At 54.6% G+C, this 24,505-nt stretch overlaps 1 non-coding gene across 1 annotated transcript; it reads right to left on the bottom strand.

Annotated features, from left to right (window-relative positions):
* Positions 1–24,134: 24,134 nt before the first annotated feature.
* Positions 24,135–24,206, bottom strand: TRNAA-CGC (transfer RNA alanine (anticodon CGC)). Its single transcript has one exon. It is a non-coding gene; the product is annotated as a tRNA-Ala (tRNA).
* Between the last annotated feature and the right edge of the window lie 299 nt (positions 24,207–24,505).

Genomic DNA, 24,505 nt, shown 5'->3' with positions numbered 1-24,505 from the left:
TCTGTCCACTTCCTCTCTTTCCCCTGTTACTGCGGAAGGAAGTACAATTGAAAGCAACCATACCCTTCCAGGTTAGGAGAGTGAGGCAAAGAACCAGGCTGCTGTTGCTACCTGAGCAGCAAGCTGAGGAAGCCCATGGTCTTTTGCTCTGAAACACTCTGACCGTTTCCAGCCTTTAACCTGACAGGCTTTTTAGTGGGCCTTGTTTCAGCTGACTGCTGCACCCAGGTTCGTGTGCTCAGTACCCTCCCTTGTAAATCCTTTCTGCTATAACTCTTTTTTTTCCTCCTCAGGCCATGGTGAGAGGGTTCAGTGCTGCACTGGAGGAAGGCAGGCCAGAGGAGATCATGAGCAGTGCTTTGAACCTCACTGCCACCCCTGAGGACGTCCACACGCCAAGGAGCCTTTGCTAATTGAAGGAGGAGGTGACACTTGCTGCAGTGCAGTGGTATTCTCATACGCGTTGTTGCTGTACGTGAGTTTTCTTTTCAAATTCTTTGTTGACTTTTTCACTGCATTAGCAGGAGGGAAGAAGGAACCTAAGTGTAGTGTGTAATTGCAAATTCTCAAACGCTTGTTTCTAATTATCTGTCAGATGGGAACATTTGCTGCTTCTCTCCCTTGCTCTCTCTTTTCTTTTTTTTTACCCCTCCCCCGGAGCTTTTAGGAACCTCTCTAAGTTCAAACTCCAGACCAGCACATGACATGAAGAGTAATGACATGTGTGAGTAATGGATTTTGCTGTGAGAAATATTAGTGCTAGTTTCATGGCAATGGCTTCTTCCAAAGAGTGTCACAGCCTGAGAGAACTTTTATTTTTCCTGTCTTGTTGTAACTTACAAGTTGATAAGTATGACCATACTGGAAGTATCCTCTAATCAGGGAGGACCCACCTCCTTCCTCAGAACATGTGAAATAACAGTGAGAAGTTGGTATATGCACCTTGTGCTGCATTCTCTGCATTGCCTTGTTGTGGGGTTTTGGAATGGGCACTGTTTAGGAACAGCTATTTGGGGACTTGGGTTTTCAGTCTGGAACTTATCCGAATGATGGCTGGGGTTGAAAGAGGCAAGAAGATTGCCTGATGCCTTCCATCGCAGAGGCACAAGCCGCTTTTAGTCTGCTCTGATTTGCTCCTCAGGTGCTAAGTTGTCTCATTCCTCCTGTACAAAAGAAGGATGTGTGCTTGGGCAGTGGGGTGAGCCTGCAGGCTAAGAGGGCACTGCTTCGCTTCCCGTGCCTGTCCTTGTGCCTCAGGTTTGAGTTCCTATTGGCCTGTTTTTCCTTGACACCTCATGCCCTCCCAAAGAATCTCCTGGGTCCTGTAGTTTAGTCACCTGTTCCAGGCAAATGTATGCCAGCACTGATTTTATAAATGCACTTAAGTTCCCTTGTGAAATATTTCCTTGACGGAATTCTAGAATTTCCTTTTCAAGGATCTGAGGCCTTCTCAAGTCCAAAGGGCATTTCCTGATTGCAACTTGATGGGTATTTGTCCTTGTGGCAGCCTTGCTTGTGAGGGTAACTGGTTCTGTGTCCCTAGAGCGACTTTGATAGTAACAGTCCTGTTTCCTCTGTCTTAGTTTGGCTATGTCCAATTAAATTCCCCTAGTGCCCTTTGGAATGATTGGTACTTCCTTTCTGGAGCATCTTCATAGCCTGCCTTTGTTGCTTTTTGTTGGAATCTCACTTCCCTTTTTTTTAAATAAGACTACAGAATTACCCACAGAACTTCCTACGGTGCCCCTCAAGTGCCAGTAGGAGCCAGTAGGAATCCTTCCATACCTGCTGGGAAAATACTCCTTTCTTCATGGTTTTAATTGTGGCTCATTAATGTGTAATTGGCTGAGGCACTCAGTTGTGTATGCAGATAAGAATTTGCGGCAACTTCCACATTACCCGAACTCGGGTTTAGAGCAGAAATTCTTGTGGTTACTCCTGCATGCCAGAATGATATTGCTGTTCTCCCCTCCTGGGTGCTCCGTGCAGATCCTGCTGCCCTGTTATTCGAGGCCACATCTGGAGTAGTGTGTGCAGTTGTGGGCTGCCCGGTCCAAGAGAGACAGAGAGCTACTGGAGCAAGTGTAGCCAAAGCCTTCTAAGATGCTGAAGGGTCTGGAGCATGTCTCATGTAGGGTAAGGCTGAGCAGGCTGGCACTCTTCAGCGTGGAGAAGAGGAGGCTGGTGGGGGATCTTCTCAATGTGTGTAGGATCTGAGGAGAGGTTGTAGAGAGGGTGGGGCCAGGCTCTTTTCGGTGGTGCCCAGCGATAGGCCAAGAGGCAACGGGCACAAAATAAAATACAGGACGTTCCACCTGAACAAAAGGGAAACCCTCTTTGCTGTGAGGGTGACTGAGCAGTGGAACAGGTTTCCCCGAGAGGTTGTGGAGTCTCCTTCCTTGGGGATCCTCAAAGCCATCTGGACGGGTTCCTGGGCAACATGTGCTAAGTGACCGTGCTTGAGCAGGGGTTGGACTAGCTGATCTCAGAGGTCCCTTTGAAGCTCTGCCATTGTGTTATTGTGTGAACTCTAAGATAAAAAAGCAAAGAGAGATTCATATACTTGAGTAATATCTGTCAATGTCTTGCTTTTTCTCCATTTTTCCCAAATGTCCTTTTTCCTTCTTTTTTCACCCTCCCTCGCGATGCTTCCTGCCCTCCCCCACACTGCTTTTTTGCCTTGCTCGTTCCCCCCCTCCTTTTTTTTTTTATCTCATGGTACATGTGTGTTTTCTTTTTTCTCACATCTTGTGGGTTGTTTTTTTTTTTTTTGCTTTTCTTACATTTTTTCTTCTTTATTTGATATTTTATTGATGTTTTCTCTATGTTCCCCCCTCCCTTATTTCCTTGCTTTTATCTCCATTTGTCCCATTTCCCCCCCGCCTTTTTGGGGGGAGGAGAATTCCTCTTTTCTATGAATTTCCCCTCTTTTATTTATTTCTATTTTCTGCTTTACTCTTCTTCTCTTCCCCCCTCTGGTGTTTCTCCCTGTTCATTTTCTACCTTTGTTCTCTGTTCTTCGAGTCTTCTGTTCTGTTCTTTTCTCTCTCTCCCTCTTTTTTTTTTTTCTCAGTTTTCTTCTCAGGGTTTTTTTCGGAGCTTTTTGGGAGAGTGCTGGGGTTATTTTTTTTCATATTTAGGGTTTTGGGGGGGTGTCTTTTTAAATTTTCCTTTTCCCTTGATGTTTTCCTGATTTACACCATCCCCCCGCTATTTTCTCTTCATTTCCCTGTTTTTCTCGGTCTCTTTGTTTCTTCCCTTTTTTACTGTTTGTCCCCATTACTCCCATTTGTCCTATGTTTGCCTGTTTCTTTTGATTCTCTGGTTTTCTCATTTTTCCCGTTTTACCATTTTCCCCTTTTGTCCCGTTTCCTTTCCGGCTCTGCATGTTTTTTTCCCATTCTTCTGTCATTATTTAGGTTTCCCCTCTGGATTGTTTGGCCCTCCTGGATGTTTTGGCCCCGAGTCTGTTGCCCTTAGATTTTTGCCCTCCTATTTGCCCCCTTTCCCCTTTTGGTAGTGGGTCAGCAAGGCAAGAATGCCTTCGGGCTGGGGCTCCAAGACCTCCATGTTTGAGGTGCCCTTACTTGAACTGAAGCCTATAGTAACAATTCTATCCTAAATCCATTTTTGTCTCATCCTCTTGGGAAAGAGGATGTGGAAAGCTAACAACCTGGCTACCGGACTATTCCATCAGCGAGTGAGATGACATCTCTCATCCTGAGGAAATGGAGGGCTGTTCCCAGGGCCAGCACTGACCCCTGACCTGGGGGCTTAGCCCTCGACTACGGGAGCCTTCTGTCAGAAGAGGGACCTGCCTTGATGCCTGAAACTGTTGACAACCCATAATTTCAGTAGTTACTTCAGGATAAATTTTCCGACATTCTCTAAGTCATGGCATTTGGGGATAAACACATCTAGCTGAGTTCTGGATTTCCATCTTCCAGGAAACCCCATCAGCTGGAGAGTAAACTGTTTCCAGATTTAACCTCCTTCCTTTAATGGCAGCTCTCAGAAGTTGAGGAGGTGAAGGCTGTACTCCTGCTGAAGCCTGCTGATGGAAATTGGTGGAGTTGTCTTCTCAGAGTTACTGAGACACAAGATGGAATTTAGCTGCCATCTGGACAAGCTTTGGCCCGTATGAAGAAAGAGCTGTCCTTTGAGAGGAGGCATTGAAATGTTACATCACTTTCTATGATGAACACTGTAACAAGGATATATTGCAATGGCACCCTGTAAGAAGGTATGCTTTTAGTGAACGTACCTTGTATGCCTTTTACCTGCCAGACCTGGCATGCACCTGACTCGGGCTATAAATAAATCACTGGATTTATCCTCCTAGGCAAAGCCATACATCTGTCTACTAAGTCGGTATGTGCAGGAGGTGGGGGAAGGCTACCTCCAAGTGAGTGTCTTGACTCAGCCACCAGAAATGTTTTCGGTTCTGCAGAAGCAGCTCTTCAGAGATTCAGGTAGGGTGTCCTTGTGATACTAGTATCCAGTTTGTTGGGGAAAGTACAGCAGTCGGGTGCTTGAAGGGCACAGAAGTGCAAAGGAACCTGGAAAGGGCAAATGAAATGAAACTGAATAATATATGTCCACACCCATCTGAATGCACAAGCCAAAAACCTGGTGCATGTGCTGGACTATCTGTAAGACTGTTGTAAATGGAGCTCCCAGGGAGTCTCCAGCAGCCTCCCAGCATACCTGGCCTTGTGGAACCTAAGTGATAGCTGGTGCTGTCCTCTGGGCTTGCCGGGTGCTGGTGAAAAGGAAGTTTGGTAGAGAATACAGAGCCAGGTGGAATAGGCTGCCATGTAAACAACAACTATGTATCCATGCAGACAGACATCTGTGAACACCTGCAAACAGCCTGTAACCTGAAAACTGTGTCGACCAGATAGTACACAGAGACAAAGTGTCAGAGCACACCTACTGCATGGGAAAATTCAGCAGATTTGGAGGAGATAGGTGATTAAAGCGAGCCAGACTGTTCCGTGGGAAAAGGAGCACAGACAGGGCACGTTGACCCAGAGGCATGATCGCATGGCTGGGCCGTACCAGTGTTGTCCCCAAACTGGGTTCTTTTACCGGATGTGCAAGCAACCAATAGACGCACAGGATCGAGATACTTGTTTATTTCATTTCTGCACAGGCATGGGTGCTAGGTGGTAGATCCACAAAGCTAGCACACCTTCTCCCTTTCTCATTCTTTATCTATAAACACTTTTCAGGAAGTACTTTATACAGATTTTTCTGTTGGTTACAGTTTTATAACATCACATTCTTGCTCTGTGCTTGTGCTTTAACATCCGAGTTAATTAGCATAAGAAGCAGAGAAGAAGGTGGTAACATCATTATCATGTCATTACCATCTCATTATTCATTTATGGAGTGCACTTTAATAGGTTAATAAGCCCTAATGAACTTTTAGGTTCCTCTGGGTTATTCTGCTGTTTTTGTCCTCTCTGTTCCTCACGTTCTTTAAAGTGTTGTGGTTTCCTCATGGTAATTCGGCTGGAGCCGGTTGTCCTTTGCAATACTGTTTCCCAAGATCCTCTCTCCCTTGTCCTTGAGTCTTGTTAGCTCTTGGAGGGTTTCCACAGCATCATTCCAACAGAATGCCAGTGTTCCCATGGGGGTCCAAATTTGCTTTCCTGACAGGCGGTGAAGGGGTATTACAAGGGAAGGACATTATACTGTAATTCCATTTGGAATCAGATCAGCAACCCCAGGCCCCATTCCTGTTGAGCCTCCCAGGAAAGGGTTCCTGTTTTGTACCCATTCCTGCTCCTCTGGTCCCTCTTCCTCTTGGGCCTCATCCTCTCACATTTATTCCCCTTCCTTGCATCCTTGCAATTCCTCTTAATGCTGTGATCAACATACTCGCTTCCTCCTGCTGTAGTTTTCCCTTCTCTTTCTCTTTCTGACCTTCCACTGTATAAGAAAGTTGCTAATGATTGTACCTTCTGTAGATTCTTTCCCTGCCACCATGGAGCATGCTTTCTGAAATACTCCTGGATTCCTGGGGCTGCTGGCAGGACAAATGCACTCACTGCCACCCTTCCATTAACATTTCCCACAAACATTCCTCCAGAGCTTAATTGGTTTTGCCTCAAGCTACTCCAAAAATTGCTCGGGTGTTCCTCACGCTTTTGCTAATGAAAGTACCTCTCCTGAGTTAACGACCATTAGTTCTTACTGCTAAGACTGGATTTTGACACTCAGTTTCACATGCTACCCAATCATTTGTAGTATTAGAATCTCGATGTTGATCTGCTCCTGGTCAAGGTTGATGGTTTCCACCTCAGTCTGCCAATTCCTTATCCCTCTTCCAATGTTCATTTCCTATCCTCTGGCTGAAAGATCTCTTGTAACAAGACTTGAACGCCCCCCCCCCCCCCCAAAAAAAAAGTGAGCTGTCCCTCTACTCTTGTAGAAAGCAGTCAAGCTGCCTTCTCCAGGTCTTCCTGCACCTGGGGCATTTACTGTGCCCTTTGAACTAGATCTCCCAGAGCCCATGGCCAATAAACATAGACACAAAGGACCAGTGTGTGGGGCTGCTGGACTGGTGTCGCTGGTGTCACTACACCTGGCTTAGGAATCACAGCTCCAGTCATAGGCGCTTGCAGGGTGGCATACTATTTTGCCATGGGAAGTGACAAATATAGGTTAGAAGCTTGAGCAGAAGCAGGTTCAGAGGGAGGAGAAGCAGGAGCAGAGCTATTCCTCATGTCTCGCAGCATTTGCTGCACAGGCCTGCGTCTTCCCTGACTTCAGTCTCTGAATCCCCCAGGATGCATAAATGCCCAGTTATCCGAAATATACCAGTAGACCAATTCCCACCCTCCAATTGAACCACCCAGAGGCCATACTAAGAGGCTGTCCCCTTCTCGAGTCTGCAGTGGCCATTCTCCCTGACAGAGGGTGATTACTCTACCCTTACTGACATTTGAGGTATGTTTATATTCTGCCAGTCTTCCAGAATTTCCACTAGTGGTGAACCCATTTTACATTTCCTAACAAAGCTCCCCTGACTCATGCTGCCCTGGTTTTAGTACCTCCCTGGTGAGCATCACCAGTAAAACCTCACACCTGATGCTCATCAACACAGCCCACAATTGAAAACAAGAAAACAGAAAATATTATCAATGTCCTGAGACAGAACCGAGCTCAGAAAGACAACACGCACAATGTTCCTGTGCCTGGAGTATCAGCTACTGAGAAAACGTGATCTCCAGGTCAGCTTAAAAGCCATGAGCCTGCTCATAACCTATCAGGCACTGAGGCACAAGGGACCTACCACCCACAAATATGAGCCATGTGGCCAGGGCCAGCCTACCCGGCACTGAGGCTCAAGTGACCTCACAGCCACAAACAGCAGTCACATGACCACCACTGGCCTGTCAGGGCCTCAGGCAGAGGTGACTTCAGAACCACAAACAGCAGCCAGAGAACCACAAACAGCAGCTGTGTGCCTGGCACTGGCCTGTCACGCACTAAGGCACAAGGGACCTCACTGTACTGGCTACCAGTCATTGGGGCATGAGTGACCTCAGAACCACAAACAGCACCCGCATGACCAGCAATGGCCCATCAGGCACTGAGGAAGAAGAGACCTCACAAACACAAACGTATCCATGGGCCTCTGGTGGAAGCGATGTCACAGCCACAAGCACCAGCCCCATGACCAGCACGGCCTTATGACGGCCTCAGGCAGAAATGATCTCACAGCAACAAGCAGCAACCATGGGCCTAGTACTGGCCTATTAGGCATCGAGGCACAAGTGACCTTGTCACCGCAAACACCATCCAAGGGCCTCGGTATGGCCAATCAGGGCCTCAGGCAGAAGCGATCTAACAGCACAAGCAGCAACCACATGACCCCCACTGGCCAATCAGGCCAGAGGCACCAGTGACCTCCCAAGAACCATGAGGAGCAATGGGCCCAGCACCAGCGAATCAGATGCTGAGGCAGAACTGACCTCACAAGCACAGTGACCAGGATGTGCCTATGAGGGTCAGGAGAAGTGACCTCACAAGCAGAAACAAGAGCTTTGTGCGTGGTAGTGGCCTATTGGGCACTGGTGCACAAGTGACCTCATAAGCGCAAACTGCAGACATAGGTCTACAACTGGCCCATCAGGTCATCAGGCAGAACTGACATCATAACCACAAACAGTAGCCATGTGACCAGCACTGGCCTGTTAGGTACTGAGGAACAAGTGACTTCACAACTATAAAGAGCTAGCACATGACCAGCAGTGGCCTATGAGGCAGTGGTGCACAAGGGACCTCCCCATCACAAACAGCAGCTGTGAGCATGGCACTGGCCTATGAGGCACTGGTGCTCAACTGACCTCACAGCCACAAACACCAGCCATGTGACCAGCGCTGGCCTATCAGGCAGTGAGGCACAAGTGACCTCACAATCAAACCAGGCAGCAAGGGCCACAGCCCTGGCCATTACAGCCTCAGGAGAAGTGACCTCACAAGCAGAAACCTCAACTGTGTGACCAGCCCTGTGCTCTGGGAGCACAAGTGACCTCACAGCCAAAACCAGCAGCCAAGAACCTAGTAGTGGCCTGTCAGGAACCAAGGCACAAGGGATCTCACTGCCACACAAAACAGCTAGATGACCAGCGCTGCCCTGTCAGGCCCTGGGGCACAAGAGAACGCATAGCCATAAAAGGCAGCCAAAGGCCTACCACCCTCAGAGATGTTACTGCTGCACAAGTGACCTCACAACCAGAAACGTCGGCCATGGGCCTCGCACAGTCCTATCAGACACTGAGGCAGAGGTGACCTCCCAGTCACAAACAGCAGCCACATGCCTAGCACCAGCCTGTTAGGTACTGAGCCATAAGGTACATCACATCTGAAACAGCAGCTCTGAACCTACCGCTGGTCTGTCAGGCACTGAGGAACAGCCACAGGTAACATCCAGGGGCCTAACACCGGCCTGTCAGTCACTGCAGCACAATGACCTCACACCACAAACACCAGCCATGGGCCTAGCACTGACCTATCAGGTCCTCAGGCAGAAGTGACCTTAGAAGCACAAACAACAGCTGTGTGCCTGGCGCTGACCTATCATGCACCAAGGCACAAGTGACCTCACGACCACTGACAGCAGCAATGCCCATAGCACTGGCAATTAAGGCTCAGGCAGAAGTGATCTCACAAGCAAAACATCAATCACATCACCAGCACTGGCCTCTGAGCCACTGGTGTGCAAGTCACCTCACAAGCAACAACAGCAGCAGGCCTATAAGGCAATGAGGCACAAGTGATGTCACAGCTCCTAACATCAGCCATGGGCCTAGCACTGGTCTATCAGGGCCTCAGGAGAAGTGACCTCACAAGCTCTAATAGCAGCTAGGATCCTCGCATTGCCCTGTCAGCAACTGAGGCAGAAATGACCTCACAACGACAAAGAGGAGCCATGTGACCAGCACTGGCCTATCAGGCACTGGTGCACAGGTTACCGCACAACCATTAACCTCAGCCATGGGCCCAGACAGGCCTGTAAGGCCCTGAGGCCAAAGTGACCTCCCAATCCCAAGCATCAGCCATGGGCCTGACACTGGCCTATCAGGGCCTCAGGCAGAAGTGACCTCACAACCAGAAATAGCAGCCAGTGTCCGAGCGTTGCCCTATCAGGCACTGCGGCACAAGTGACTCTGCCACCACGAACAGCAGCCATGGGCCTGGCACTGGCCTAGCAGGCGCTGGCGCACAAGTGACTTTACAGCCACGAACGGCAGCCATGAGCCTGGCACAGGCTTCGGAGGGCTCAGGCAGAAGTGACCTCACCAGCACTAACATCAGGCAGGGGCTTAGCACTGCCCTGTCAGGCACTGAGGCACCGGGGACCTCATGACCACAAACAGCAGTGACGTGTCTGCCTCGTCCTTGCCATTTACGGGTGCACAAGCAGCCTAACAACGTGTATTCACATGTATTCAAAGGAGTTTGCTTGCCGCTTGCCTATCCCGTTCTCAGGAAGCGGTGACCTCACAGTCTTCACCAAAGCCATATGCCATCTGCTGCCCTATCAGATAGTAAAGCAAGTGTGACCGCACAAGCAAGAACAGAAGCCACATGCCCCTCACTGGCCTCTCACATGCTGAAACAGAAGTGACCTCAGAGCCTGCATTGAAGCCATGTGCTTGCTGCTGGCCTATGAGGCACAGAGGCACAAGGGACCTCACAAGCACAAAAGCAGAAAGGTGCTTGATGCTCTTCCTTGAAGCAAAAGTCACCTGTCCAGGACAAAAGGGAGCAATATGGCTGCTGGTGGCCTAGCAGATCCTGACGCCCAGTGACTTCAAAAACACAACCATCAGCAATATGGATCGAGCTGAACTGCCAACTACTGAGGCTGAGGTGACCTCACTCACAGTCAGCCATGAAGCCATAGATCTGCTCCTGGCCTGTTGGGGACTCGGGCACAATTGACCTAACCAAGCACAAACAGCAGCAATGTGCGTGCTGGTTGCCAATCACATACTGATGCACAACTGACCGCAAAAGCACAAGCAGCAGCAATGGGCCTGCTCCCTGTTTATGAGGTACTGAGACACACAGGACCTCACCGTCATCACCAAAGCTAGGGGCATGCTGTTGGCCTGCCAGGTTCAGAGGCACAATTCACCTCACAAGTGCAAACGGCATCGACATACCTGCTATTGGCCTATCTGTTGCCAAGTCACAAGAGACTGGGAAGTGCAAAACCTCCCAGAGCAGAAGCTCACCTGGGCCACTCCCATGTCCCTTGATTATGCTGTTATCTCTCCAAACATAACAGTCTTCTACAAACAGCTTTCATCTCCTGCCAAGACTCCCTCCAGGTCCTCGGACATTTCCACTCTGTCACTCTAGGCACAAATCAGAAAAGCGGAAATTGGTCTTGCCTTTCCTGCAATCTGAGCTGTGAGCCTTTGCCCTGGAGCACCTACATGAGGACAACAGGATGCCATTTCCCTTTCTTGGTACTGACAGTCATCCAGGGAGCACAGAGACCTGGGCCCTGGCCTTGATGATGACTTGCCATTTGCTATTGATCATCCTCTGAGAATTCAGGGGGTGATGCCAGAGGAGAAAACGTGGCACTGAGCCATCACCAGAGCAGTACGTACCATGACACAGCTCTTGAATTTTGGCCTTCCCAAATGGAGCCGGTGGTAAAATGCTTCAAGAAGAGAGGGGGCATGCATGCCAAACAGCTGGGAGGCTAGTGGTAGGATGGATGTGCTCACCACCACTGCCTTGACTCCAGCTACTCCGAGCAATGCAGCTACAGCTACGTGGGCTCCTCACACCCCCAGAAAGTGCAGGCAAAATCTGGCACCTTGCCACCTAGCCAGGGTCAGCAGTGTCAGTACCTAAACACACCACACCAAGCACAATTTGTCTACACATGGGGTGCTTTCTTATTTCCCCAGTGCATCAGAGGCAGGTCACACTACAGCAGGATAGTGTGGGTAACCTGCAGAGACTGCACGTGGAAGGAAGAGAGACCTGGGCTGCGCATCCCTTGCAGGGCATTTTTGCCTTGCTGCTCCCATTCCAAGGGACTCCTCCAAACAGATCTGCTACAGGAAGGACTCAGTCCCTTGACAGTCAACTCCTAAGAACTCACCTGCCCTTCTCCAAAGACCACCACACCACAAGTATTCACTCCTTCAAAGAGCTTCCAGCAGGCTAATGCCCAGCCAGCAAAGGGCATCTCCGACAGCCTCTTACTCCCACCCCAGTAAACACTGCTACAGACCAAAGCTCTCATGAGAAACAGCAAATGAGAGCAAAGGAGGGAAAATGCAGGCTTGGTTTGCATCTCGGAGCAAGGAGGAAAAATCCTAGGCAGCATGTATGCTGCAGATCCTGGCAAGCGCTTAGCAAGCTCAAGGCCTGAACCTCAGTGCATCAAAGGCAGCAGGCTGCCAGCAGCTGTGGCCCATGACACCACAGCAACCTAGGCCCAGCCAGCAAATTCCCCCTCACCTTGCAGTGCTCCCCAGGTCCCCAGTCTGCAAGCACTCCCCACACACAGCACTGCCCTCTCCAGCTACCTCCTCCCATGCTGAGCACCAAAACACTTGGAACAGCAGCCAGGCCCACCACAGGGCACCCCTGCACTGTGACACCCCGCACCCACTGCCACTCGCCTCACAGAGAGATGGCAGCAAACATGCACCAAACATGCACCTCCGCGTCAGCAACACACAGGGCACATTCCTACACATGGTAGTAGACAGGGCACCCCTAGGTGCCCAACAACACAGAAAGCCCACCCCTCCAGCCCTTCCCTTCCCTTCTAGTCCTCTAAGGCTCTACAGCAGGCACTGGCGCTGCCTCCCAACATCTACTGCCTAGGGCCTGGCCACTTCCCACCTCCAGGAAGCAGAGGAGTCCTCTCATGGGGGCTGATCATGCCACCTCTTGCCATTCACTTGTGCCTCAACTTCCTGGAAAATGCAATCTCTTTGAGAATGTGGCTCATAGCTGTTTGAGGGGGGGACACTCCTCCTACCTCCTCCAACAGCCTTTGCAACCATTCTCCAATGGCTGCATACTCGGCAGAAAATAACCAACCTCTAAGGTGCTACAGTTCGAAAGGTGTCATAAAAGCAGGTGGACACCTGAAAGACAGGCACAGCATTCAGACCGTGCAGGAACATCCACAAGCTCCCTCCTGTTTGGACAGAGAGAAGTGCTAAAGCACACACAACCCCTGGGAAGAAGAGATTACTAACACCACTGCCTACACCAGCACTAGATTAATTTAGCAGTCTCAGTGGATCTGGACTCCCTAGCTGACTGCGAGCCGGCTGCAAGCTTCCACTTAGCAGCAAGTAGAAGGACAAATTCCATGTGCATGTTCACGAGAGAACATCATCCACAATTTAAACGTGGCAGGACTAACTCAGGGCGATGGGGTGGACTAGAGCTGGTGTCAGATGATGGGGAACATCTGCTTCTGCTTGATTAATTAGTTGCCTTTCTGTGTTGCTGTCGAGCTCTTCAGGGGTCAATCCCTCCTCTGGGCACACGCAACAAACCCAGGAGTTCCCTTCACCTCCAGCATCCAAGCCATGTGTCCTCTCTGGACCTGTCAGCTGCTCAGGTAGTGGTGACCTCCCAAGGGCACATACCCCTACCACAGAACTGCTGCTGGCCTATTGGCTTCAGGGAAGCATGTTGCAATAAAAATAAATACAAAAAACATTTTAAGGATCCTCTCCTGGGGACCTGCTACTCTGGCCCCAAGGGCAGCTGCTGCCTCCTCATGGGGCGGCTCTCCTCAGAGTGAGGACCCCAGGGGCTCTGGTCACAGCAGGGACACAGTCCCCATGCAGAATGTCCCATCACAATGGCCTTGTAGGCACCATGCCACCACCGTCACACAGCCCTGCTGCTCCCCACATCACGGGGAACAGCGTGTTGGCGTCATAGCAAAGAGAAGTTCCACAGGGAAATGTGCAGGCCACCATTGCGGTGGCTTTGTGCCTTTGCAGAAGAGGTGCTTCCCAAATGTGAGGCAGACCTCGGAGAAAGCATGACCATGCTGCTTTGTAAACTCAACGTGCTGGTGACAGAGACTGGAATCGGTACTAGGCCGAAGATTGCAGGCTGTAGGTAGCCAGGGGCGGCCATGAGTCGAGGTCAAAGCCAATCAAGAGCAGGAAGACTAGCTCCATTCCTCCTAATCACTGTCTTAAGGCAGAAGAAAAAAGGAGTCCTGGAACTTTGTAGGTACTCCTCAAGTCCTGCCTGGCTCTCCAGCAGTTCAAATGGGGTAGATCTGGTCAGAAGTTGCAAAGTTTTCCAGTGGAAATGGCCATTTTCTTTGCTCTTTAGCTTGGACGTATAGGCAATCAAGAGAGCATTAGATAGTAATGCTTGCAAGCAAAGAAATGTGTAGCAGGCATTTACTCATGCTAATCGGGGACGCCTCTGCCTGACGCGTGCATCGGGCGGACGTGCTTCCCCTACAGCTGCCCGTGCGTGTGTGAGAGAACAAAGTCTCTCTCTGAGCTAGATTCCTACAAGTAGAGTTTTCGTAGGACAAGTGTGGTCTGTGTGGGAGCAGGCCACGAGCTGCCTTGGGCCAGGGACAACTGTTCCCAGCCAGCTTTGAAAGACACGTGAGCAACCCTTCCCAGACAAAGTCCTCAGCTAGTCCGAGGAGCCCATGGTGCCCTAGCTGAGGCATCTTTAAGAGAGACGGGCAGGTATTAGGAGCCAGAGGTGTGAGGAGAAGCTGCTGAGGAGACATGGAGGGAGAGACTGCTGAGGAGATATGCAGGTGGAAGTATGCTCTTGGGAAGAGGTGCTCCATGCCCAAAGGGTGCACCCCTGAGGGCCTGCAACCATTGGTTGTAGGCGACCAGTGCCGATGCAGGGAAAGCCCAAGGGACTGTGACGTGCAGAGCCGCTGGCTGCCCCCACAGCCGATGTGGGAGGCAGAGTAGCCAAGGCCTGACCGGCACCGCACCTTGGATTGCCTTGGGCTTTTGTCATTGACAGTGGGGCTGCCTCTGCGCTTGAGGAGCCACCCAGGGGCCTGCTGCCCGCTGGAGCCTGGGGCTCTGCAGAGGCTTTTGCTTGAGAGCTGCCAGAGGGACCTGCTGGGAAGAGGCAATACTTGCAGCAACTCGGAGAGGGCCGGCTTGCGTCTGTCCTAGGACTCTGCTGCTGAGCCCAGGCTGGGGCCCGGGAGCAGGTTGCATAGCTGGGGCCAGAGTGTTGGTGGCCATGGAATACCTGGGCTCGGTCACATCCCCTCCATCCAGAGCACTCAAGAGGCTAACCCTGTGCCCTCCCTCGCACAGGCAGTGGCAGAATAAGGGATTTACCACCAAGGCAGAATCCCATCCTCCCACAAGACCAGCATCCCCCTGCCCCGCATCCCGGTCCCTCTGCCTCTTTTTGGAAGGGGCAAGACCTCGTGGTCACTGTCTCTTCTGGGGTGTGGAGACTGAGGCCAGATGGAGGAAGAGCCTCCTGCATCTTCTAATAGAATGGGGGACTCCGGAAGAGTAACTGAAGCCTCCCACTCCACCTCGGAGGACTACCCACCATGTTCTGCCCTCGGGTCCCTCAGTGGCAGGGCAGAGCTCTTGAGACAAAAGGTGGGAAACTGCAGGGCTGAATTTGAAGCCGATTATTATAGAAACGGTCCAGAGCTTCACACCATCCCCTGCCACCCCCATCCACATGATACCTGAGCCCTGTGGAGAGTTTGGGATGTTTAAGGAGAGCTTCCTCTGTGTTTGGTGGCCCAGCAGAGCACTGCCATGGGCTGCTGGGAAGAGTGGACATTGTAGCACTCGCATGACGAGAGCCCAGCTCTTGTAGGGGCTGAGTTTTCTCCCTTGCTTCTGTCTCCCCAAAGAAAAGACACACACGGTGAAGAAACAGGGCTGCTTCTTTGGTGACAACGCAACAGAGGGGTGAACTGATGGAGCAGCACTGGGCAGGGGATAGGCCTGAGCACGGTAGCTGCCCTGCAGGCAAGGGGAGGTGCCCGGGACGAGCCCGGCTGCCCGGCACACAAAGCTGTGGGTCCTCAGGGAGCAGAGCAGCCTGGGGTGAAATCTGCTGCTCTAGCTCTGCTCAGAGCAACATCCCAGAAGCAGGTTCCACCTGCCCCAGCTGCTGCGCAGCCGGTAGCTCAGGCCTTGTAGGTGAAATCCTGATGGGGACCTTTCCAGTAGAGGCCTCAGCAGCAGGCTGGTCTGTGTCGCCAGGGCACTGACGGAGCGATGGCTGTCATTCTGCAAAGGCTGAAGGGCTGGCAAAGGAAAGAGCGGAGATCCAGCCCCTGTGTCTGCAGAAACCCCAGGCGTTCTCCCCAGGCAGCACCAGCCCACCAGCCTTCCCATGACCACGAGGCAGCTGGGGGACCAACGGGGCAGCTAAGAGTTGCTGGTCAGGCTGCCCCAAGTGCCTTGAATGATTCCTCGCCTCTTCTCCCCTCACCTCTGCCACCTCCCCCGCACATACCCTTCCCCTCCGCAGAGGGACATAGGGCCCTCTTTGCCTGGTGCTGCACAAGGGAGTGGAGCACACTTCTCGGGCACCTTCCCCCACCCCCAGCAGCCCACAGAACACCACGCTGCCCGCACTCACCCTTGCAGATAGCCAGCAGCTTATCCTCGCTCTGGGGCCTCACATGCTGCGCGGCGAGCCCTAGGTACACAAAGCCCATCACTCCTCGTGCTCCCCAGCATGCTCCCAGCAGCACAGCTCCCCTCCACCCCGCCAGCCTGGCCACATGCCCTCCTCCCTTTGGGCAGGTCTGACCCTGTGCAGCACAGTGCAACCACCGAGGAGGGTGTGTGGCACCAGAGAGAGCTCCCATCAGCCTGTCCACGTGGGCAAGGATGGGAGAGGGAGACACGGAGCCCCTGGGTGCTCAGGCCAGCACCCAGCGGTCGGGGCTGCAGGCACCCAAGGGTTCAGAGGGCGGCCCCAAGGGTTGTGGCTCACCGATGAACCTCACGGCCACCTCTCGCAAGGATGCCTGAGGGTCCTGCAGGTATGGCAGGCTCTGGCTCACGTACTCCTCTGCTCTGCTCCTGTACCGTGCCAGCTGGAGAGAGCACAAGGGTACAGGGATGACACAGACCCTCCCCAGTAGGTTCGGCCCAGCCCTCCTCCCAGGGATACCCTCCCCATCCCTCCCGTGCCAGGACAGTCACAGCTCCCAGCCAGGAGCCCCGTGCTGATGAGGTGCGAAGGCAGCACAGGACCGGAGCGTGGTCGGGAGGCGCTGAGAGCCCCCTGTGCTGCTGCCAGCCCCAGCGTGAGCAGGTTGCCCATCAGCCTGCAAGAGTCAGTGAGGGCAGAGGGGCCTGGAGAAGAGCGTGTCAGGGCTGTGCGCTCAAGGAGCAGCTCCAGGCTGCAGCTCTGGGCTGCAGCAGTGGGCGAGGGGCAGAGCTGTGTGCCACGGTGCCCCATACCCTGTGCGTGAGGACAAGGCCTCAGCTGGCCCGGGCCCTTGGGGACTTTGGGGCTTTGCTTACCATGCACTTGCTGATCTTCCACGTCTGCCCTGTTTTTGTCAGATACCTGAGCCGCTCCCAGTGCAGGAGTTGGGCTGCTTCAAGGAGGGTCTCCTGAGAGGCCTGCCAAATAGCAGAGACGGGGAGATGCCACCACAGCCCAGCCCCTTTGGGGAAGGTGTAGCCAGGGAAAGGAACAACCCCCAGCTGAAGGCTGTGGTGGGTCTGAGGCAGAGAGGGCAGCTCTGCACTGTCCTCTGGGATGCAGGAGGCCAGCGACACACATTCAGAGGTGTGGAGGCCCACCCGTGGGGCGTCAGCATCCACCCCCTGAATCACTGCTGCTGTCAGAAGTCCCACCTGGGCCACTCGCCGTGCCTCATCACTCAAATGAAAGAAGAGAGGCAGCAGGCTCCTCTGCACATCCTTCTTCATCCTCCATTTGTCACTCCACACCAGAGTCTCCATGATGTCTTTGAAGAGGAGCATGGAGAGCTCTCGCACCCGGCTGGCCTCCTGGACAGAGAGAAGAGGGCAGAGGAGACCTCGGCAATGGTCGTGGCAGCCGGCCATGAGCAGGGGTGCCCCAGCAAGGCGCCTCCTCCTCTCTGTGCGGAGCTGTCCCCGAGCCCAGCAGAAGGGCAGAGCTGGGGCTCTGCTGAGCAGGCTGCTGCTGAGGAAGCTGGGGCAGAGGGCTGTCCTGCAGAGGCAGCACACGCTCTCCCAGGCCCTCGGTGCCTCTCCCTCCACATGGGACGTTCTTTCTCCCGCCCTGGGGCTTGCTCAGGTCCTCCCAGCAGAACTGCATGGACAGGGGCAGCCTGTGCCTGGGCTCAGCTCTGCTCCTGGCTCTTGGTTTACCTCCGCCCTAAGCCGCAGCAAGAGCAGCAAGGGCTCAGCACGGTACGGAGCGGCTGGGAGTGCAGCGGACAGTGGCCTGAGCACAGCACTTGCTGACAGTTCCCAGGACTCGTGGTGGGAGGTACACATTCCCCCACCAGTGGGCACAGCGGAGAGGGACACATCACACCTGCGGCCATGTACAAATGTGCGGCAGAGCCCTGGGCTCTCCTGCCAGCCTTACATCATCAAAGAGGGGCAGGAGCATCTCCATCAGCTGCAGGGTACTGGGGTGGGCTCTCTGCCTCTCCATGTAGCGGAAGATGTTCCTCAGCACCATCAGCACTTTCACCCTGCTGTCCCTGTCGGCATCCTGCAGGCACTTCATGAAGTCTGGCAGCAGCGAGTGCATTTTTCTTGCCTGCAAGAAGCACAGAATACCCTTTTTGTGGGGCAACGATGGCCTGCCCTGGCAAAAACTCTCTCTGACACAGCCGGGATGTGCCTGTACCAGGAGCCCTTTCAGGCAGGCACTGGTGCCTTTCTCCTGGTGCTGCACAGCCAATGGCCTGGCCTGAAACATGCCGGACTGAGGAAGAAGGCAGCTGGAGGAGCTGGGACCTGCTAGCACACCTCTCATTGCCTACAAAGTCCAAGACACTGCCTTACTCCTTGCCTTCTGCCCACCCCCACGCTGTCACACAAGTGTGTGTGTATGTCCCCTACTCACCATCGTGGGTCTCTCAGACGCTGTGATGAGGCCTCTGAGCACCAGCCAACGCATCACTGGGGAGCGATGTGGCAGATACCTCTGCAAGAGGTTGAGGACACGGTCCCCCTCCTTGGCGAAGTCAGTGCAGACCAGCAGCTGGAACACACGTCATGAGAGAGGGACAGAGCCTACAGCGCTCCCTTGCAGCACGAGGCCATGCTCGGTCCCACCGACAGCCAAGAGCAGGGTGCTCCATGGCCCTCCAAAGCCTGTCCTGCGGGTAGCTGTGACCACAGGCAGCCTGCGTGGCCCCTCAACCCAAGCCCTGGGCCCCAGGGTACACCATGCAGATTGCCCGCCTGCTCTTCCGCCCTCTGAACCCTCTGCAGCCTCTTGTGCTCCTGCCTTTGAGGAGCAATTGAACAGCGAGAGCTGGCACCAGGGAGGCACAAAACGCAGAGAGTTACAGGGGTTACCCCCCAGCAGCCACGGACCACAGCCAGGGGGGCTAACACCAGCGCAGGACAGGCACTGCGTATCGTCAGGTCTACCTCAGTGAAGAAGGCCATGGCCGGGATCTCCTGAAACTGGTCCTCCCTGTGGAGCAGCACTGCCAGCTGGTTGAAGATCCAGCACTGGTCAAGCGTTGGAATCTTCCTGACCTCTCTAGCAGGGGGAAGGAGGCTCTGTCAGTATGCAGCTGATCCCGCAGACCTCTTCTGCGATTGCACCGCTAAAGTCTAGCTGCTGCCCCACAGGCCAGGACGTGCAGGGCAAGGCCACAGTGGCATTCCACTGGCGCAGCCAGTGGCAGCTGCTCACCCAGTGGCCGTCTCTCCCCACTGCACACCACCTCTGCAGAGCCAGTGTGGCATCCTCAGGCTCCCTTTGGTGGCAGAGCACAAAGACGCCCTTCCCACCACCAAGTCAGGGCCTGTCCACACATCCCATTTCCTGCCCATGCGGGAGGCTTGTCCCCATGGGCTCCTCCCGTGCACATGGCCCTGTGCATCTTGCCCCTTTCCTGGTTAACCCGCTCCAGTAGAGCTGCATACAGACAGAGCCATGGCACTCTGCGTGGCCTGAGCCCAGTCGCTAAGGGAGGAGACTCCAGGTCCCCGGGAGGTGACTGGTCCCACCAGGCACCCTCTCTCACCCTTGCTAACACCAGCTGCTGCCCCAGCAGGCGGTCCTGGCACGCCTGGGGACTCCCTGGCACCTCAGAGGAAGGGGACTGTGTTGTGTAGAGCTGGGCAAAGAGGACTCTCACCTGGCCAGTAAAATGACTCCCAAGTGGAGAGTGTCAGGGCTGAGAAGCATGTCCCAGCCTCCCTTCGTCCTGAGGACCAGGGCTTGGTGTTCGTAGCCAGCGCAGCAGAACAAAGCTGCCATGGTCTGCACTGCTGAGCTGTGTGCAGAGCAAAGGCTGGCTCATACCGGCAGCCTGGCCCTGGCTCCAGGTCCAAGGGAGGGACGAGGGGACGGGGATGGAGCACCTGACAGGGCTGGTGGGAGCGGATGGGTCCCATCGGTGGCATTCCCTCCGGAAGATCGCAATGTCCTGCGGCGTGAGCTCTGCTGTGAAGCCAATTTGGAAGAGCAGCGCCAGGCAGAGGTGGGAGAAAAATGTCTTCACCACCTGTGAGCAGCTGCACTGCTGGAGGAGCTCATAGAGTGCCCTGGTTGCCTACAGAAAACACGCAGAAATGGTTCTCACTGCAGAGACATCCCTGTTGCACTGCCAGAGCCTGTCCTGCTGGCAGTGGCCCCAGGGTGCTGTGTGCACGTACTACGAGGCGCTCATGGATCATGGGCAGATGGAGAGGGCACAGAGGGCTCTGCCGCTTGCCCCAGACAGGTGAGCAGAGCCCTGGGGGTGAGGGAGGTCTCATCCAGTAACTCACGGCCAGGGGAAGGATGCGGGTTCTGTCCCTGACGCTGGTGAGCGGTTTGCGCAGTGGCCGCTCCACCAGCATCTTGAGGAGCTCCCACAGCACCTTCTTCGACGTGCTGGGCTTGGAGACCATTGCCCTCCACGTGGCCACAGTGACGCTGCAAGCCTCGGCAGTTCTGTCATCAGGGCTGCCCCGGCCACAGCTCTGTGGCCTGGCCAAGCGGCTGAGGGTGCAGACAGAGGCCACAAACTTCAGCTGCTGAGCTTCTTCCTGACAGCGGGGAGGAGAGAGACAAAACAGAGAGCATGAGACGGCGGGAGGCTCGGCCAGTGGTAGCAGAGTGCAGCCCGAGTGGCAATGTCTGTAGTTACCCTTCCTCTGCCTGTGAGAAAGGCCTGGATGCACGCCAGGGCTTCCTGCTCCTCTCTCCGCACGTCGGAGCAGCTGGTGGCAGAAGCCCCTTGCCCTGAGAAAGAAAGAGCAGGAGAGCTGTGGGGGCTGGCAGGAGGCAGCAGAGGTGGGTGGCAGAGCTGTGCCCTCTGTGCAGCCACGCTGCCTGCTGCACGGACTCCAGCTCCCCTGCGCTTGTCGGGGCTGAGAGGTGCCCGACAGCTGGTGCGTGATTCTGGAGCACAGTGACCTGGGGAAACAGCCCAGGGGTGCCGGGATCAGGAACTCGCTGCGAGACGGGCAGGCAAGGTCCCTGCCCCGCAGCATCGCTGCCCCTCCCAGCCTGTGCCGCAGAGCGGGAGCCGGGTCCCCTCTGCTCCTCTCCTTCCTGGAAGGATGCTGTGCCAGGCCGGCCCCCGAGCACACAGCAGGCCCAGGCATGCCAGCACCGTGGTGCCCCCAGGGCCCCGGGGACACCGCCCCCCCAGCCTGCCATGGAGGGGAGAGCGTGCGGCAGAGTGGGGTGGTCTTGCAGCCCCCATCCCTGCCCGGCTCCATGGTGCCACTCACTCACCCATCTGCAGAGGCTGAGGCACGCACACGCCGGGGAGCTGTGTCTGGGAGCCGATCTCCTGGGGAGCTCCATCTTCCCTGTCCTTCTCCCAGGCCACCCTGGGGTTGCTGGGGGGTCTCTCAGCCATCCTGTGGGAAGGAGAGGAGGTGCTGAGCGTTGGGGAAGGGGGAGCCTGCGCTCAGGCCTGGCCGCATCTCTGTGTCACCACAGTGGGCAGACAGTGGTCCTAAAGGAGGCTGTGCAGGCACACGGGGCAACAGTTTTTCAGCAAGCAGCAAATGCCCTGGAAAAGGCCTCTTGGGGGCCCTCCAGAAACACCGGCATCACCTGGCTGCAGTGGGCAAGGGACCAACATCAGAAATCAGGCACGTGGCTGTGCCTTTCCCAGACGAAGGGCTTCGCTGGGCAGATGCCAACACATTTTGCCAAGGCACCGCTTCCAGGAGTGCCTCTTACAAGCAAAGCCAGTGGGGGTGATGCCAGCAATCCCGGAGTGTCCTTGCCTTCCCCTGGCTGTGCTGGGCCATGGAGCCCAAGCCAGGCCCAACCATGGGGCCAGGCTGCTCCCAGGCAGCCCCTCCCAGAGCCAGAGCAGGTGATGCTGGTGTCTCCCCGGTGCTCCTGGTGGCGGGTCCCAGCCCTTCCTGGGACACCTTGACCCTGCAGGGCTAGTGGTGGCTGTGGACACCATTGTCCCAGCCCCGCATCACCACCTCCCCCCACCCGCTCGGCCACCCTGGACCCCAGGCAAATGGCACCCCTCATGTCTTACACAGGGTGGGAACTGGGGAGGCCTCAGGAAAACGCCTCGGTCCCGTGGGGCAGCCCGAGGGCTGCAGGGAAAGGCGTGGGCTGCGCTCAGGGTCCTCCTCCACGAGTCCTGCGCACTGCTGCCCTGTCCTGTCCTCCTGCACACTGCGGGACTGAGGCCGTGCCAGCGCCTGACTGTGACACGGGGAGATGTCACAGGAGCACAGTCACCAAGGGCTCTGCCATCCCTGGGCAGCCTCCGCCTGCCCCCTGCTCCCCACAGACCCTTCTCATGCACCAGTTCACTTGTCGGGGCTCAGGTCCCCTAAACCCCTCCGTCTGCCCCACGAGCATGCACTTGGGGCTCTGCTGCTCAACAGAGCCCTTGACTGCTTTCCTGGGTGCCCCCAGGCCCCACAGAGTGGACACTGTCAACCCAAAGTGAGCACCTGGGGACAAAGTGCTCTAGGCTCACCCTAAGAGAGCACAAAGCCAGTGTGACACCAGTTCACCAGTTGACTCGGTGCTACTTCTTTACTTGGGCAAGTTTTCTTTCAACTCCCACCACCGACGCTGTCTCTGCAAAAAGGAAGGTGCATGCTTTTCTTCCTGACTTAGACGGACCATTCCAAAATGCCCAACGGGGGTTGAGCCTGGGGTTAGTTGTAACACGAAAGGTGAGCACTGCAGAGGCTCTTGCCTTTGCGTAGACCCCCATCATTCCCAAAGGCTATGTTGTCCAGGCGCTTCACCAGAAGATTTCTTTAAGGCACGTGAAAGCATGTGGTTGTGTTGTGGAGCTTTCAATGTACCCTAGGTCAGCTTTCAAACCTACTGCTTTTCGAGAATGAAGCATGGGGCTTTCACAGCCCAATCAAGGGCTGGCTCACTGCCCATGTCTGAGCTACAGCAGGACAATGACTTTTGCCAAGATATTGTGACCTTGCTCCTCATCTCATCCACAGAGTGTTCTTCTGTGGAGCAGTCTCAAATGCCTTAAGGAAGAAGGCTGACTAGAGAGGTGCTTCTGTGTGCCACTTTCCCTCTAAATACCATCTCACAGCAGCAGTAGCTAGCTGACAAGAATGGTGGGTTTTCACGTGAGACCATCAATTTTTGGCAAAGCAACAGACCTCTACCAGCCCTTTGGCAACAGTGGGACAGCTTGCACAACTTACTCTTGCACTCCTCCTTGCTCCGGCCCAGAGAAGCCCCAGCCAGCACCAGCAGTCTGGCCATGGCAAAGGCAGGAGAGTTGCCCCTCCTGGGCTCTCCGGCCCACATTTGAGATCCACCCCGCCAGCTCCTCCAGTGAGGAAGTGGCATCTGTCCCGATGGCTTAGGATCCCTCCCACATTTCCTAACCAAAACTCTGCTGTTCCTTGCACGAAACTAACTGACAGGCATCTCCATGGTTATAAAAGCCAAAGAAATACCAGGCCACTGCTGCCTTTACTAACTGGAACACTAATTATGGATATGCAATTGTAAATCCTAACTGTCCCTACCTGATCCCATGGCTGCTTCCCTGCCTGGCCAAAAGCTTGCTCTCAAGAACACAAGGGAGAAGCGCACCTGCAGAGCCTGTGGTTGCTACAGGGCCAACAGCAAAGGGAGAAAGGGGCAAAACAGGCACGAGATGGTTGGAGGAAAGGCTGCGGAGGCACCCAGCCACCTGCTGAGAATGGAGCACTTCTCTACCTAGCTTTCCAGTATTTACCACTCCTTGCAGATCTGCATATGGGCATCAGGTCGAACTAAAACAAGCCCTTGGGAAAAGTCTCTTCCAGCTGACTTGTGTGGCAGCAGGGGAAGCCCAGAGGCTGTGACGACACATGGCTCACAGAGCCAGGCGCCGTCCCTGCATGGCATCAGTCTCCACAGAACCGCAGAGGGGCCCTGGCCAAGGCAGCTCTTAGCACCATAGCTAAGGGGTGGAGATGGAGGAGAAAAGTCCTTCCTGGAGATGCTGGGGATTGAACCCAGGACCTCCTGCATGCGAAGCAGGCGCTCTTCCACTGAGCTACATCCCCTTACACATGGCATACGTAGATGGGGGGTGTGCTCTGGGGTGCCCTCTCCTCCCATGCCATGTCCCTGACAAGCACAGCACCCTTGTGCCCTGCTGCCCTCAGACCCTCCCCAGAAAACTCCATTCAGACCCTCCTGCCTGGCCGTGGGGGAAGCTGGCCTTGCCTCTGCCCTGGGACTGCTCCTGCACAGGGCCACCCCACAGAGTGCTGCCCCTTCAGCATCTCTGCAGCTAACTGGGTCAGGAGGAGAGTGTCGCTGCAGGCGCTGCTGCCAGGCTCTGGTCCTGCCAGGGGAGGCT

Source organism: Rhea pennata, unplaced genomic scaffold (genome assembly GCF_028389875.1).
Source record: "Rhea pennata isolate bPtePen1 unplaced genomic scaffold, bPtePen1.pri scaffold_26, whole genome shotgun sequence".
In the NCBI taxonomy this organism is placed as follows: Eukaryota; Metazoa; Chordata; class Aves; order Rheiformes; family Rheidae; genus Rhea; species Rhea pennata.
Note: the sequence above shows the minus strand (reverse complement) of the source record. Positions and strands in the feature narration are given on the sequence as shown.